General features: G+C 41.9%; 1 long non-coding RNA gene across 1 annotated transcript in view; it reads right to left on the reverse strand.

The window, feature by feature from the left end:
• Window positions 1-9,837, reverse strand: part of LOC132384843 (uncharacterized) — a 159,179-nt gene extending 149,342 nt beyond the window's left edge. Inside the window, exon 1 of the long non-coding RNA XR_009509014.1 lies at window positions 9,130-9,837. This is a non-coding gene — a long non-coding RNA (uncharacterized LOC132384843). The remainder of the gene's footprint in view (window positions 1-9,129) is intronic.
• Window positions 9,838-10,310: the final 473 nt, after the last annotated feature.

Raw genomic sequence — 10,310 nt, forward strand, 5'->3', positions numbered from 1 at the left:
CACATTTGATCAAGGCTAACATTCTCATTGGAAACACCACAAGCTTCAGGTGAATGATAGTGGAGTCAAGGCTAGATCAAAATTTGCGCAGAGTCCTCCAATTCTGATGGTGAGTTCAAGAAAGAAGTTCACACATTAAGAACGAATATTTGAAATAAGGTGCCAAAATGTTACTTGGCTTTGAAATTTACAATTTCATTACTAGATTGTTAATTACATTTATAAATCAAGCTAGGTTACTTTCTCCTCAGTGAGACCAGATTCTCAAATCAGAAAGGAAGGGACTGATTTCATGAATAGGTACTTCAACGGCTTTTCCAAGTCAAAATGTGTCAAAGATCATTTTTCATTTTCAGACATCACCTCTCACGCACACAGCAACAGCTGAGCCCCCAAACCATATACATAGCACTGTTTACAACCTCACAGCTAATGAATTTTGTTTCAGAATTCTATTCACTGTTGTAATATGTACAAATGTAGCAGCAAACAAGCACAGCAAAGTCCTAGAAACAGAAAAAAAAGGATATTAGAACTAAGATCAGGTTTCTGATATACAATATCCATAACATAGTTTCTAAGACAGTATGCATAATGATGTCAACAACCGGTGCTAAGGAATAATATATCAACTTCTAGATTGTAAAGTTACATTTAAAGTTGAATGGATTTGCACATGCACTACAGGAACCTCATATTAGTCTGTATACACTCAGTGGTCACTTTATTAGGTACAGGAGTAGAACCCAGGGTGGTCTTCTGCTGCTTTAGCCCATCCACTTCAAGGTACAACATACTGTGCACTCAGAGATGCTCTTATGCACTCCATTGTTGTAACACATGGTCATTTACATTGGCAACCCCTTTCTGTCAGCTTGAATCAGACTGGCCATTCTCCTCTGCCCTCTCATTAACAAGGCATTTTTGCCCACAGAACTGCCACTCACTGGATGTTTTTTTTGCTTATGACACCATTCCCATATAAACTCTACAGACTGTCGTGTGTGATAATCTTGAGAGATCAGTAGCTTCTGAGATACTCCTATCACCCTTTGTGGCACCAAAACCCATTCCATGGTCATCACATTTTCCCCCCATTCTGATGTTTGTTCTGAACAACAACTGACCACACCTCTTGGCACACCTACATGTTTTTATGCATTAAGTTGCTGTCACATGATTGTCTGATTAGATATTTGCATTAATGAGATGTACAGCTATACCCAATAAAGTGGCCACTGCGTGAATATTGCCAATTTACCAAGCTGGAACCGAATCATGCACTTTCATTAAGGAAAACAACAAACTGAAAGCACCACATGATGATAAATGGACAAAGCATATCTGTGCTGAGATAATGTGACACCCGTATTCATTATTTACAAATAAAAACAGTGAACTCTGCGACCCAGTGGTGTACCTTATAGAGCTGCTGCCTTGCAGCCACAGAGACTAGGATTCAATCATGACCTTGGGTGCTACCTACATGGAGCTTGAATATTTCCCTTTTACCCAATGAGTTACTTCTGGATGTTCTGGTTTCCTCCCACATCCTGAAGGTGTGCAGGTTGGCAGGTTAATTTGTCAGTGTAAATTGTCCCTGCAGTGTCCAGAATAAGTGGTACAACCTGGATGGAGCTGCTAAGAATAAAAATTGAGATTAATTCAGGATTAGTGTAAACACCTGCATGACAGTCAGTGCAGACTCAGATTGTAGTTCTGCACTATGTTCACTCCACGATTCTTAAACGTTAGCAAATTGTAAAACAAAAGTACTAACACATTTATGAGCAAACCAAATGTTTTCAAATTGTGATATTTAAATCTTCTTAAATCCTGATTTTAAGGATGAGGACATCAACATGTTGGTTTGTTGTTTGCCACTGCACATCATAACCATCCTCACCGAAATCTATTCTATTCAGACAGAACATTGTAAGGAACAATGGATACGTACAAGTAGTTTCAACACAGTAATCTAATCGCTGAGCTCTTGGTCATGTGAACTGCATTTTAATCACTCAAGTTCTTCTCTGAGGATCATCACCTTGTCATGGGTGAAGAGGCTTGTGAGTTTCTGAGGTCCCAAGAGTGATGCCATCTGGAGCTTAGACCCTGGTAGGGTCACCCACAGCAGTATGGTCAAGGGTAAGGTTCAAAATTCAAGATTGTTTAATGTCATTTCCAGTACATGTATAAAGGAGAATGAAATAATTGTTATTCCGGATCTGATTCAGCACAAGAACATAAAGAAAACAATAATTAAAAAACACAATAAATATAAATACATAACTACTCTTACAAGAAATGATAAAGTAACAGTGGTGGAGAGCATGTTAGGGGTGGGTTAGTGGGTGGACATGTTGATCAGCCTTCCTGCTCAGGGAAAGTAACTGTTTCTGAGTCTGGTGGGAGTGGGATAAATAGTCCATGAGCAAGGTGTGTGGGATCCTTCATTTTTCCAATACCTTTCTGTATACATGTCCTTGATAGCAGGTAGGCTGGTGCCAGTGATGCGATGTGGTTGTCATCGTGGCTATCCCTCGAGGTCAAGGATGATGGTCTTCATTCCGTTGATCTATTTATGGGCTCTCAAGTGGCTTGAATCCAATCTTGGTTTTGAAAATTCTTCCGCATTCAGGACAAGTAGTTCCAGATGGCAGATCGGGCTTTGGTTGTTGCTGTCTCTCTTTCCATTTTCTTCTAATTCTGCACATCTGTTGGCTTCGAAAGTTGCTGTTCCTTCTCGGATGATGGCTTGCCGAGTTTCCTATCCTTAGCATTAGTTTCCCAATTGTTGATGTCGATGTTACATTTCTTCATGTTGGCTTTTAAGATGTCTTTGAATCTCTTCTGGTGTCTGCCTCTTTTACGTTTACCTTCTTTAAGCTGGGAGAAGAAGATTTGTTTCGGCAGACATTCGTCTTTCATCCGAACAACATGACCGCTCCATCTTAGTTGGTTCTTGATGACGTAGGCTTCAAGGCTTGTTGTTCTTGCTTCATTTAGCAGACTAATGTTAGTTCTTCTATCTTCCCTGTTGATATTTAAGATGTTTCAAAGACAGTGTTGATGGAACTTTTCAAGTGCCTTCAGATGTCGTCGGTACATTGTCCAGGTTTCTGATGCATACAGGAGCGTTGGAATCACCATTGCTTTGTACACTAACATTTTGGTGTCTGTTCAGATGTCATGATCACGAAAGACTTGTTCGGAGACATCCAAAAGCTGTTCCAGTACATTTAAGACGATGTTGGATCTCGTCATTAAGGTTGACATTGGAGGAGAGGTGACTTCCAAGATACGGAAAGTGTTCCACGTTTTCCAGAGTTATTTCACCAAGTTGAATTGATGGTTCTATCCAATTTGTCTCAGTTGATGACAGTTGGTAGATGATCTGAGTATCCTTGGAATTGATGATAAGTCCAAGTTTCGTGTATGCACGGTTGAAGGCAGTCAGAATCTGTTGTAGGTGGTTTTCTGAAAGAGCTGCAACACTGTTGTTATCTGCATATTGGACCTGGATGAGGGAACTCATGGATGTCTTGTTTTTGGACTTGAGACGGGCAAGATTGAAAAGTCTGCCATCTGTTCTGTAGACAATTTCGATTCCTGGGGGTAGGTTGTCCTTGATGATGTGGATGATTGTCACAATGAAGATGGTGAACAAAGTTGAGGCAATCACACATCTCTGTTTTACTCCTGATCTGACTTGAAAAGGCTCACAGTTACTATTGCTGACCATGACTGTCACAAGCATGCCATCGTGGAGTCGTCTCAGGATTCAAATGTACTTTTCAGGGCATCCATAGGTGGACAGGACATCCCATAGGAGTTCCCTTGATACTTTGGTGAGGTCAATGAATACCATGTACAAAGGTTGAAGTTGTTCACAACATTTTTCTTGTAGTTGTCGCATTGCGAAGATCATGTCGATTGCTCCACATGATGGTCTAAAACCAGCTTGTATCTCCGGAAGGATCTTCTCAGCTAAAGGCTTGAGCCAGTTGTTCATGATGCGGGTGAAGATCTTTCCTGCTGTTGCTAACAGGGAAATTCCACGATAGTTTCCGCATTCAGATTGATCGCCTTTCCTTTTGTAAATGGTAAAAATTGCTGAGTCACCACAAGGTGACAATCCACGGAGGATATGTTGTAGAGCCTTCCTGTCTGCTGCAGTGCAGTTTCCATACTGTAAAGTGATGCAGTTTGTTAGGATGTTCCCTACTGCACATCTGTAGTAAGATGTGAGTATAGATATACATTGTCTAACTCTCTTCAGCCTCCTCAGAAAGTAGAGGCGTTAGTGAGCTTTCCTGACTGTGTGGAACGTGCTCTGGGACCATGAGAGGTTGTGCGAGATGTGCACTTCCAGGAATTTGAAACTGCTTGATTTCCACTGCTGTGCCGCCAAGGGGTAAAGCAGGTGTGACGGGTGCAAGTTCTCCTGAAGTCAATAAACATCTCCTTTGTCTTGTTGACATTAAGGAAAATGTTTTTTTGCCTGGTACCAGGACTTGAGCTCTTCCAGACAAACAGCAATCCAACCAAGACCTCAATGGTAGAGATAATGACACATCACAACTGCAGTGAAGATGGAGGAACAATGCAGCAGTAAAGGGTCCCCAGTCGTATTGCATTTCACATCACTGGACCCTGACCCCAATCTGTCAAGGATAGTGCAGTAGCTGCCTGTGCATCAGCCTCCCCATGTTAAACAAAATAATGCACAGGCATTTTCCATTAAGGGAACCCACCCAAACATCCCGGTTATGTGGATCCCAGATTGGCCTCTACAGCCTCTACCGGAGGAACCACCAATAGACAAACTGTTTGGAGAACATCATACTCGGCTTGAGTGATCACACTACTACCAATCAAGTATACGCTGCATAATGTAGAAAATTGAAAATATTAACTTAATTGTGTCATTAAAAGTATCAAATTTCCCACAGTAGCATAACATGAAAAATAAAATTTTCTAAGCAAAACATTGATGAAGAATAAAATTACCTGTTTTGCAATTCGCTGGAAGCCCCATTAACTGTAATGAACAACTATGCAAACATAATGACACTAGAGAAAACAACAAAATGATGTTGAGGTATATTGTATCCTGCTACAGTTTCTAACAAGCGCCAGTTGCGTGCACTCATGTGGCCGTTAGACACTACACCACACTTAGAGCAGTCATTTGTGTGTGCTTGTGTTCAAAAAGCAGTGATTTTTGTCACTGATAGTTAGCAAGAAATAAGCAGTAATTCAGAACTGTTTTGCTCACTGTGGTTTCAAGCATTCAGGTTTAGAGATACCAGAAACAGCCATGAGTGAAAATGAAATGATTTCACTACTTCAGGTTAGGAACTATGAAGAATTTTAAGTATTTTATATATATTTCATTTAAATACATAATTTGTTACTCAGTTAAACAGGAGTTTGTTTTATTTCTGCCTTTTTATTATTTCCAGGAAACTTCAGCTAATCAAGGCAGCTACTTAATAGGACCAAAATATACTGGTCCCGATGTGTCCCAATTAAAGTGAATCCACTGTACTTCCATCACTCTGCCTTAGAAAAAGTGAATATGAAACTTCTTATCCTGTGTCCCAAGGCTCATAGACAATTTGCACAAAGTTTCCACAAAACGCACTTAATTAAATTATTACACAATCTACTTGAATGGTGTTAGTTTGCCAAAAAAAACTTTAGCTAGGAACACTAAGGACCTTCTAATACTATTTGTGTTTCATGAACCCTGTGACATCCATCCAACAGGGGCATAGATTAATGCTGTCTCCAAAAGACAAAATCATTAAAAATGTAACATTCCTTCAATGCTGCATTGAAAACATTAGCTCAGACTACAACACTGCAGATGCGACCTGCCACAGAAAAGACTTTGATCAAAATATAAATTTGATCTTTTGTTTCAGCACACCAAGAGTTGCACCTTCAAAAACATTTTTGGGAAACATTCCAAAGCAGATGTAGGAAACCTGAAATGAAGCAGAAACTTGGAAATGTTCAGTCTCTGTAGAGAAACACCTTTCATCAGAATTGGAAAAAGTTAGGGGATGAAGATACAGAGAAAGCAGGTGGGGGGGGGGGGGGGTGAGAATTTAAGAGCTCAGTGATGGGATCAAAGGCACCAAGATGTAAATGCCAGAACAGGTGAAAGAATTTGGTAAAGGGACGAATATATCAATAGTTGCTTCAAAAATCAAACTGCAATTACTTTATTTTGAGCATGTCTTTGATGAAAATTTGAAAGCAATTACAAAGATGAAACTCAATCTTAGATATTATTGTTCTAAGACAATAAAAGGAAGGTACTCCTCAACACATTAATTCTCAGAAACTGTTTTGTGTTCATGTTTTTACTTAAATAAGCCTAAATACAAGTTAGGTAGATAAATGCAAAAATAAAATGAATGTCCACTAATCAGAATTTTAACTAAATTAACAGAATCCTTGTCCACCGGATACAACATAGATTTCACATAAATAGTTCATTTTCTCCAACCATAACAATGCCTATAACTGATAAGATATATATGTTCAGCTGACGCTTAAATAACTACTACGTTGCTTTCTAAAAGTTGATTGGGAAAATAATTCTATTACAGAAATTTTATCACCAATGCAATTAGTGCAGAGAAGAACAGACTACCTCAGACTCAGTATGAGGAACTAAATTCCATAGAACTCAGATGGTGCTAGAAGATGTGACAGTAATGATTTTAATAATTTTAAGAGCATCATAATCAATGATAAACTAACGTGGTTAATCTTGGTTCAGAACTGTTAGCACCAGGGATCTTTTATCAAGAACAGACTTTTGTAAGAGTTCTGCCATCTATTATTTCACTCAAGGAACATTCAACATGCCAATCCAAAGAGCCATCACTGATGGGCCGTTCAACCCTGGAGGATATCATACCAAATCTCGTTTAGTGTATATTCAAAATTCACATATTTGCACTTCCAGCAGTGGTCATCGTTATTAATGGTCCAGCTCTCCTCCACCATCCCCTCAACCAAATAACTCAGCATAAATCATCTTGGGGTCAGGCAGCATCTATGGAGGAATAAGGACTAGGACCCACCAACTTCCTCTAGCACCTGTTGTGTTGTTCTTGAATCAGATTAATTTATATATCACATGTACATTAAAACATATAGAGAAATGCGCCATTTATGTTAACAACTAATATAACCCAAGGATGTACTGAGGACAGTCAGCAAGTGTTGCCACACATTCCAGATGTTCAGCAGATCAACGCAAATAACAACAAAAAAATTACAGCAAAACAAGCACCGTTCCTCCCTCCCACCCTCTCACACAGAGTCCTCCAACCCCAGGATAGGCCACCTCCAGACCTCCAGCAGACTCGTGAACGCTGGGCCTCTGACTTCCTCAGTGGGCACCCAGAACCAGGACTTTGGCCGTTGGGCCTCAACTTCTAGACGTCGAATCAACTTTCAGTATCGACTCCAGGATTTGTAGATGATAGGATCCTGAACTCCAGACTCGCTGACTTGCATACCTCGGGAATCACCAGCTCTCCGTGCCTCCTGCCAGCACGGACCTGACTCCGGGATCCACAAACCTGGAGGAACTCACTACCAGCCCTCGTCCTCATTGGTCTTTGTCCACAGCACTTGCTAGCCAAACATTCATCCACAGATTTCCTTTGTCGTACATTTACTGATTCCAGAATCTGCATTCTTCGTGACTCCACACTATCATCTTAGTTTCCAAGGACAGGATTAAAACCTTCAATATTTCACCTGAATTTTCCATGATCCATGTTCTGTGTTCACTCTATTAAACAAACCAAGTTCTTAGTCCTGACTTTTAGCTAATAACATTAATGATGTGAGAACAGGAGAAATTCATCAGGTCAGGCAGCATCTATTAGGGCAAATGTATTGTTGACATTTTGGGTCAAGATCCTTCATTTGGCAATTTCCCTCCATAGATGCTGCCTGACTCACTGAGTTACTCCAGATTCCAGCATCTGAAGTCTCTTGTTTCTACAAATGAACCACTTCCATAGAACACTGGAGAGTGGCTGCCATCCATGAATGAGACTCCAGCCACTAAGAGACAGGCCTGCTTTCACAACCTCAAGGCATCCAAGTGTACCTATTGTTGCAAAGCTGACAATTTGTCCACAATATACTCATACAAACAATACCTTTAGCCAACCCAAGCAATTGATTAATGTACTGTATAACATTATCCAGCGTCTGCAAAATCTCGTGTCTATGCTTAAAGTATAACAGCAACCAGAACAATAGATATAACACAGCTCTTCTTCAAAACAGTTACTTAGCTCTGTGCCTAATCCATCATTCAGTGGCTCAACTCCATACAGCCTAGACTTTCTCAAGTTCCATACCATCTTGCAACATTAACAAAATGTATTTTGCATCCATGTGAAAAGTATGAGGAAAAATATCCAAGTGAAAATAAGCCCTCTATGGCATAGAGTTTCCGTTTAACATCTAAACTGATAGGCAGCCTCCATCCTTTCTATCCAGCCTGGATTTTTGTACTCAAGTCCATAGTAAGAACTACTACCCTAGGAACTATGTCCTTGTCCAACATTAGATTCTGTTTCACTATAAAAACAGGATTCGCGACTCTCAAAATAAACGAAGTTTCAAAGACTACCCACGCTAATGATGTTCATCTCAAAACATCATGAAGACTAATAAATTAACTAATGGGTAAACAGCCTTTTGCAACAAACAGTGACAAATACACGGAGTGTGAACTGAACAGCATCATGGAGCGGTCCAGGGCTGAATGACGATCAGATTGACTTTCACAAGGGTGGGTATCATGGCTTCAGCCCAACTGGGAGTAGTTTTGCTGGGACGATCCAGTAAAACTTTGCCTGGTTACCTTTAAATCCCTCCCCATGGAGCTCATAGGCCCCGCCTGAGGCTCCCTGCAGCCCCGCCTCTCGATTTGCCTCTTCCCTGCCACTCGGTGGGTCTCGCCTGGCCTGGCGCAGCGTTTGAAGCCGGGCCGGAACCAGGCTGTGTGGGCATTCTCGGGTTGCAGGGAGAGGAATCAGACCGTGCAGTTCCAAGCGGGCCCGGGGCGCTGGTACTTACCACCTTCAAACGGCCAACGGTGGCTCCGACGCAGCCAGATCCTCGCACACAGTTCGGCGCTTCTGAGGGGGACTTGACTGCCTCTAGGCGGGAGCACCGCCAGGTCCTGATACCCGCCGTATTACCACCAGCTGTTGATGGAGGTGGTGGGGGTTGATCCCAAGCGCCTGCCCGGGTCACCACCGTCAACTGCTTGGTCCTGTCGCTCGCGAGGTCATTGACCGGCTATTCAGTGCTGGCGCCCGCGAGATTACCATAGGCTGCTGGGTCTTGGCGCCCGTGAGATTACCGCGGGCTGCTGGGTCTTAGCGCCGACCGTGTTACAATCACCGCTCGGTTCGGGCACCTGCGATGTTATCAGCGGCTGCTAGGTCCTAAAGCCCACCTAGATTTCCAACGGCTGCTGTTTGTTCGTAGTACCCACGAGGTTGTATTCGGCTGCTTGTCCCCATGCCCGCCTGGATTAACGGTCCTAACTCCGAAATTAGTCACAGTCTCTTTCCCAGGTTAGAAATTTAACATACTAGAAGGCGTAACTTTAAAGTGAGAGGGGCGAAAGTTTAAGGGAGATGTGCGGGACAAGTTTTTTTCCAGAGAATGGTAGGTGCCTGGAATGGGCTGCTGGGGAAAGTGACGGAAGCAGAAACGCTAGTATAAGACATTGGGGCCAGGCATATGAACATGAAGGGAATGGAGGACGACAGAATTAGTTTAAGTTTTTCATTGTCATCACGAACTGAAGGGCCTGTCCATGTGCCGTGCTATGTGCTTACCCCTTTTTTTAATTTTTAAAGGAACCCACATTTTCGGGTGCAGAGGTTTGCCATCAACACTTGATTTTAGAAACATAGAAAACCTACAGCACAGTACAGGCCCTTTGGCCCACAAAGCTGTGCCAAACATGTCCCTACCTTAGAAATTACCTAGGGTTACCCATAGCCCTCTATTTTTCTAAGCTGCATTTACCTATCCAGGAGTCTCTTAAACGACCCTATCGTATCTGTCACCTGCAGTCCATTCCACGCACTCACCACTCTGCATAAAAAACTTGCCCCTGACATCTCTGTACCTACTTCCAAGCACCTTAAAACTGTGCCCTCTTCTGCTAGCCATTTTAGCCATGGGGAAAAGCCTCTGACTATCCAAACGATCAATGCCTCTCATTATCTTGTACACCTCTG

The sequence above is a fragment of the Hypanus sabinus genome, chromosome X1 (genome assembly GCF_030144855.1).
Source record: "Hypanus sabinus isolate sHypSab1 chromosome X1, sHypSab1.hap1, whole genome shotgun sequence".
In the NCBI taxonomy this organism is placed as follows: domain Eukaryota; kingdom Metazoa; phylum Chordata; class Chondrichthyes; order Myliobatiformes; family Dasyatidae; genus Hypanus; species Hypanus sabinus.